Here is a 7,740-nt window from a genome sequence, read left to right as displayed (position 1 = left end):
CCCTGGTCGCGCCGCCATATGGGGTGGGCCCCTCGAGCGCCCCTGACGCTGCCCCTTCGCCTATTTATTCCTTCCGTCGCGAAAACCCTAGTACCGAGAGCCACGATACGAGAATAGTTCCAGAGACGCCGCCGCCGTCAACCCTACCTCGGGGGGTTCAGAAGATCGCCTCCGGCACCCTGCCGGAGACGGGAATCATCACCGGAGGGCTCTACATCACCATGCCCGCCTCCGGACTGATGCGTGAGTAGTCCATCCTTGGACTATGGGTCCATAGCAGTAGCTAGATAGTTGTCTTCTCCTCTTGTGCTATCATGTTTAGATCTTGTGAGCTTCCTATCATGATCAAGATCATCTATTTGTAATGCTACATGTTGTGTTTGTTGGGATCCGATGAATATGGAATACTATGTCAAGTTGATTATTGATCTATCATATATGGTTGCTTATGATCTTGCATGCTCTCCGTTGCTAGTAGAGGCTCTGGCCAAGTTGATACTTGTGACTACAAAAGGGAGTATTTATGCTAGATAGTGGGTTCATGTCTCCATTGAATCTGGGGGAGTGATAGCAACCCCTAAGGTTGTGGATGTGCTGTTGCCACTAGGGATAAAACACCAATGCTTTGTCTAAGGATATTTGTATTGTTTACATTACGCACAATACTTAATGCAATTGTCTGTTGTTTGCAACTTAATACTGGAAGGGGTGCGGATGCTAACCCGAAGGTGGACTTTTTAGGCATAGATGCATGCTGGATGGCGGTCTATGTTCTTTGTCGTAATTCCCTATGTAAATCTCATATTAGTCATCATGATATGTATGTGCATTGTTATGCCCTCTCTATTTTTCAATTGCCCAACCGTAATTTGTTCACCCAACATGCTATTTATCTTATTGGAGAGACACCACTAGTGAACTATGGACCCCGGTCCATTCTTTTACATCTGAAATACAACCTACTGCAATCATTGTTCTCTTTTATTTTCTGCAAGCAAACATAATTCTCCACACCATACGTTTAATCCTTTGTTTTCAGCAAGCCGATGAGATTGACAACCTCACTGTTAAGTTGGGGCAAAATAGTTTGATTGTGTTGTGCAGGTTGCACGTTGGCGCCGGAATCACTGGTGTTGCACCGCACTACACTCCTTCACCAACAACCTTGGCTACACATTCAAGTGTGATTTGTCCTGTTCCTACACATTCAATAACAAGATAATCAGTGGATACCGTTCTTCCAAGAATGGTTGTGAACACACCCTTGGCTATTCCCTCAGGAATTATAACAGAGTTATCAGTGAGAGTTATTCCTTCTCCTCCTTCAGTAAGTCCCCAAAGTGTCAAAGATTCATAAATACTCTTAGGCATAAGGCAAAATTCAGACGTAATATCACAACGGGCATAAAAAATTTCACCACCAATAGTAACTTTAATAGTAGGGTCCCACATTGAAGGTTCAGAGTTTACTAAAACATGATCAAGGCGCTCACGAATCTGACTATACCTTTCTTTAAAGCAAGATGTATTTGTCTCAAGAGTGTTTAATCTATTATAAATGCTAATAAGAGCTGAATCAAAGTTATTAGTTGAACTATGTGATGCAACTAATTTTTTTATGGCATTAAAAGCTTGATCACCATTGCAATGAAGGAAATCTCCTCCCACTACATCATCTAAGGCATATCTATAGCAAATCATAAGCCCAAAATAAAAATTACTAAGGAGCAGACTTAGAGTCATTTGAGGTTCAGCTTTACGATAAGAATCAAAAATTCTAGACCAAGCATCTTTAAAACTCTCCTCATCCCCTTGTTTAAAAGTGAAGATTAATTCCTCAGGTGAAGAAGTAACAGGTTCAGAGCTAGACATGATAACAAAATAAAGTAAATGCAAGTAACTAATTTTTTGTGTTTTTAATATAGAGAACAAGACAGTAAATAAAGTAAAGCTAGCAACTATTTTTTTTTATTTTGATATAAGAGCAAACAAAGCAGTAAATAAAATAAAGCAAGACAAAAACAAAGTAAAGAGATTGGATGTGAGAGACTCCCCTTGCAGCGTGTCTTGATCTCCCCGGCAACGGCGCCAGAAATTTAGCTTGATACGCGTAAAGCACACGTCCGTTGGGAACCCCAAGTGGAAGGTATGATGCTTATAGAAGCAAGTTTCCCTCAGTAAGAAACCAAGGTTTATCGAACCAGTAGGAGTCAAGAAGCATGTTGAAGGTTGATGGCGGCGAAGTGTAGTGCGGCGCAACACCAGGGATTCCGGCGCCAACGTGGAACCTGCACAACACAATCAAAGTACTTTGCCCCAACGGAACCGTGAGGTTGTCAATCTCACCGGCTTGCTGTAACAAAGGATTAGATGTATAGTGTGGAAGATGATGTTTGTTTGCGAAGAACAGTAAAGAACAATTGCAGTAGATTGTATTTCAGATGTAAAGAATGGACCGGGGTCCACAGTTCACTAGTGGTGTCTCTCCAATAAGATAAATAGTATGTTGGGTGAACAAATTACAGTTGGGTAATTGACAAATAAAGAAGGCATAACAATACACATACATATATCATGATGAGTACTATGAGATTTAATCAGGGCATTACGATAAAGTACATAGACCGCTATCTGGCATGCATCTATGCCTAAATAGTCCACTTTCAGGTTATCATCTGAACCCCTTCCGGTATTAAGTTGCAAGCAACAGACAATTGCATTAAGTATGGTGCGTAATGTAATCAACACAAATATCCTTAGACAAAGCATCGATGTTTTATCCCTAGTGGCAACAGCACATCCACAACCTTAGAACTTTCTGTCACTGTCCCAGATTCAATGGAGGCATGAACCCACTATCGAGCATAAATACTCCTCGAGCATAAATACTCCCTCTTGGAGTTACAAGTATCAACTTGGCCAGAGCCTCTACTAGCAACGGAGAGCATGCAAGAACATAAACAACATATATGATAGATTGATAATCAACTTGACATAGTATTCAATATTCATCGGATCCCAACAAACACAACATGTAGCATTACAAATAGATGATTTTGATCATGATAGGCAGCTCACAAGATCTAACATGATAGCACAATGAGGAGAAGACAACCATCTAGCTACTGCTATGGACCCATAGTCCAGGGGTGAACTACTCACACATCGATCCGGAGGCGATCATGGCGATGAAGAGCCCTCCGGGAGATGATTCCCCTCTCCGGCAGGGTGCCGGAGGCGATCTCCTGAATCCCCCGAGATGGGATTGGCGGCGGCGGCGTCTCTGGAAGGTTTTCCGTATCGTGGCTCTCGGTGCAGAGGGTTTCGCGACGAAGGCTTTAAGTAGGCGGAAGGGCGGAGTCGGAGGAGTCACGGGGGGGCCACACGCTAGGGCCGCGCGGGCCCCCTCTAGGCCGCGCCGCCCTAGTGTGGCGGCGCCCCGTGGCCCCACTTCGTTTCTCCCTCGGTCTTCTGGAAGCTTCGTGGAAAAATAATACCCTGGGCATTGATTTCGTCCAATTCCGAGAATATTTCCTTTGTAGGATTTCTGAAACCAAAAACAGCAGAAACAACAACTGGCTCTTCGGCATCTCGTCAATAGGTTAGTGCCGGAAAATGCATAATAATGACATATAATGTGTATAAAACATGTGAGTATCATCATAAAAGTAGCATGGAACATAAGAAATTGTAGATACGTTTGAGACGTATCAGTGAAGAACTATCGTAGAGCTTGTTGAAATTTGGTTTGCATGATTGGTCTCTCTAAGGTCTAGATATTTTCTCGTAAAGGTGTTTGAACAACAAGGAAGACAGTGTAGATTCTTATAATGCTTGCAATATGTTCTTATGTAAGTTTTGTTGTACCGGTTCATACTTGTGTTTGCTTCAAACAACCTTGCTAGCCAAAGCCTTGTACTGAGAGGGAATGCTTCTCGTGCATCCAAAACCTTGAGCCAAAACCTATGCCATTTGTGTCCACCATAACTACCTACTATGTGGTATTTTCTGCCATTCCAAAGTAAATTGCTTGCGTGCTACCAAAAATTTGTTCCTTGTCTTTGCAATACATAGCTCATGGGAAAGTAGCCTAAAAACTATTGTGGTAATGAATATGTCGTTTATGTATCTTAGTTCTTATAAGTTGCTTGTTGAGCGGTAACCATGTTCCTGGGGACGCCATCAACCTGTCACACCTTTGTTGAATATCATGTGAGTTGCTATGCATGTTCGTCTTGTCTGAAGTAAGGGAGATTTCTCATGATTAAATGGTTTGAGTATGCATATTGTTAGAGAAGAACATTGGGCCGCCAACCAAAACCATGTATCAGGGTGGAAGTTTCAGCTTGGACATTAATCCTCAAATCTCTTATGAGAATATTATCTGTTGTTGAATGCTTAAAGCATAAAAGAGGAGTCCATTATCTGTTTTCTATGTTGTCCCGGTATGGATGTCCTCAAGTTGAGATCTATCAAAATCGAGAAATCAAATGCGATTTATCTCCTTGGACCTTTGTACATGTGGCATAGAGGTACCCCTTTGTGACACTTGGTTGAAACATATGTAATGCAATGATAATCCATGGAAGTCCGAGCTAATTAGGACAAGGTGCGGGCACTATTGGTATTCGATGCATGAGGCTTGCAACTTATAGGAGGTTTTATGCATAATACATATGAATTATTACTACCGTTGACACAATTGTTTCCATGCTTTCAAAATAAAAAGCTCTAGCACATGAGTAATCCCTGCTTACCTCTGCGAAGGGCCTTTCTTTTACTTTATGTTGAGTCAGTTTACCTACTTCTTTCTATCTTAGAAGCAAACACTTGTGTCAACTGTGTGCACTGATTCCTACATGTTTACTTATTGCACTTATTATATTACTTTGTGTTGACAATTATCCATGAGATATACATGTTGAAAGTTGAAAGCAATTGCTGAAACTTAAATCTTTCTTTGTGTTGCTTCAAAACCTCTTATTAAGAATCTATTGCTTTATGAGTTAACTCTTGTGCAAGACTTTTTGATGCTTGTCTTGAAAGTACTATTCATGAAAAGTTTTTGCTATATGATTCAGTTGTTTAGTCATTATCTTTTTGTTAGCAAACTATATACCATTGCTTTGAGTCACTTCATTCATCTCATATGCTTTACAAATAGTGTTGATCAAGATTATGTTGGTAGCATGTCACTTCAGAAATTATTCTTTTTATCGTTTACCTACTCGAGGGCGAGTAGGAACTAAGCTTGGGGATGCTTGATACGTCTCCAACGTATCTATAATTTCTTATGTTCCATGCTAGTTTTACGACAATACCTACATGTTTTGTTCATACTTTATATTGTTTTTATGCATTTTCCGGGACTAACCTATTAACAAGATGCCGCAGTGCCAGTTCCTGTTTTCTGCTGTTTTTGGTTTCAGAAATTCTACACAGGAAATATTCTCGGAATTGGACGAAACAAAAGCCCACGGTCTTATTTTCCACGGAGTCTTCCAGAATACCGAAGAGGAGACGAAGAGGGACCACGAGGCGGCCACACCATAGGGGGGCACGGCCCCACCCCTGGTCGCGCCGCCATATGGGGTGGGCCCCTCGAGCGCCCCTGACGCTGCCCCTTCGCCTATTTATTCCTTCCGTCGCGAAAATCCTAGTACCGAGAGCCACGATACGAGAATAGTTCCAGAGACGCCGCCGCCGTCAACCCTACCTCGGGGGGTTCGGAAGATCGCCTTCGGCACCCTGCCGGAGAGGGGAATCATCACCGGAGGGCTCTACATCACCATGCCCGCCTCCGGACTGATGCGTGAGTAGTTCATCCTTGGACTATGGGTCCATAGCAGTAGCTAGATGGTTGTCTTCTCCTCTTGTGCTATCATGTTTAGATCTTGTGAGCTGCCTATCATGATCAAGATCATCTATTTATAATGCTACATGTTGTGTTTGTTGGGATCCGATGAATATGGAATACTATGTCAAGTTGATTATTGATCTATCATATATGTGTTGTTTATGATCTTGCATGCTCTCCGTTGCTAGTAGAGGCTCTGGCCAAGTTGATACTTGTGACTCCAAGAGGGAGTATTTATGCTAGATAGTGGGTTCATGTCTCCATTGAATCTGGGGGAGTGACAGCAACCCCTAAGGTTGTGGATGTGCTGTTGCCACTAGGGATAAAACATCAATGCTTTGTCTAAGGATATTTGTATTGTTTACATTACGTACAGTACTTAATGCAATTGTACGTTGTTTGCAACTTAATACTGGAAGGGGTGCGGATGCTAACCCGAAGGTGGACTTTTTAGGCATAGATGCATGCTGGATGGCGGTCTATGTTCTTTGTCGTAATGCCCTAAGTAAATCTCATATTAGTCATCATGATATGTATGTGCATTGTTATGCCCTCTCTATTTGTCAATTGCCCAACTGTAATTTGTTCACCCAACATGCTATTTATCTTATTGGATAGACACCACTAGTGAACTGTGGACCCCGGTCCATTCTTTTACATCTGAAATACAACCTACTGCAATCATTGTTCTCTTTTGTTTTCTGCAAGCAAACATAATTCTCCACACCATACGTTTAATCCTTTGTTTTCAGCAAGCCGGTGAGATTGACAACCTCACTGTTAAGTTGGGGCAAAGTTGTTTGATTGTGTTGTGCAGGTTCCACGTTGGCGCCGGAATCACTGGTGTTGCGCCGCACTACACTCCTTCACCAACAACCTTCACGTGGCCTTCATCTCCTACTGGTTCGATAAACCTTGATTTCTTACTGAAGGAAAACTTGTCGCTGTGCTCATCATACCTTCCTCTTGGGGTTCCCAACGGACGTGTGCTTTACCGTCACAAGGAGCTGCTCCCCAGGGATTTCTAACTCCCACACGCCAGCAGCAACTTTTCTGGCGCCGTTGTCGGGGAGTAATCAAGACACTCCATCAAGCCCGTCAACCGCCATCAGCGGGTCTTGTTTTCCTTCTCTAGAGGTCATCATCAAAATATATTGAAACTGCCAGTATTTTGTGTGAAGGGTCAATTGTTTGCCATGGGAGGCTAAGGCTTCTTAGGAGGTTGTTCTTTGGTAAAATCAAAGTTCCTCGCTCGATAAGGAGTGATGACAATGATACTGGTTGGCGTTTGTGTAGGTAGCCAGGCTAACCGCTCTCGAGGAGGTCGTGTTCTAGACAGTCGGCGAGGTGTCTATATAGGTTTATGACCAGTTTATCGCTAATTAATTGACCGACGCCTACTAATTCGTTAATAATACAATATTACCCTTTTGTTAAGAAAAACTTATCATGCTTACGATGTTCTATAATTATCAAGAATTCGGAAATTTTGTTTTCTACTCCATCCGGACCCAACTTCCTAAACCTAGCATGGGAGGTCGAACAGCCTCATTGGGTGTGTTCAAACTTCTACGTATGTGGTCAAACGAGCTGCCGCGAAGTAAAGTACTATAAAAGCTACTTCCTTGGTCCATAGTAAGTGTCATGATTTTAGTTAGTAACTAAAATTACGGTACTTATTATGGATCTAACAGACTACCTACACGTAGAAATTAATGATAAAATTAGAGCCAAGTCGGAAATAGAAACTATCGCACGCTGTACACTTTACCAGTACCTTATTGTAAAATTTCTTTGATACGTATACAAATAAGACTCGTTGGAAATTCCATCATGCACTTTGTTTCTGAAGGTGGTCTGAGGCCTCAACATACACTTGGATT

This window comes from Lolium perenne, chromosome 1 (genome assembly GCF_019359855.2).
Source record: "Lolium perenne isolate Kyuss_39 chromosome 1, Kyuss_2.0, whole genome shotgun sequence".
NCBI lineage: Eukaryota > Viridiplantae > Streptophyta > Magnoliopsida > Poales > Poaceae > Lolium > Lolium perenne.
This window is presented reverse-complemented; position numbering follows the sequence as displayed.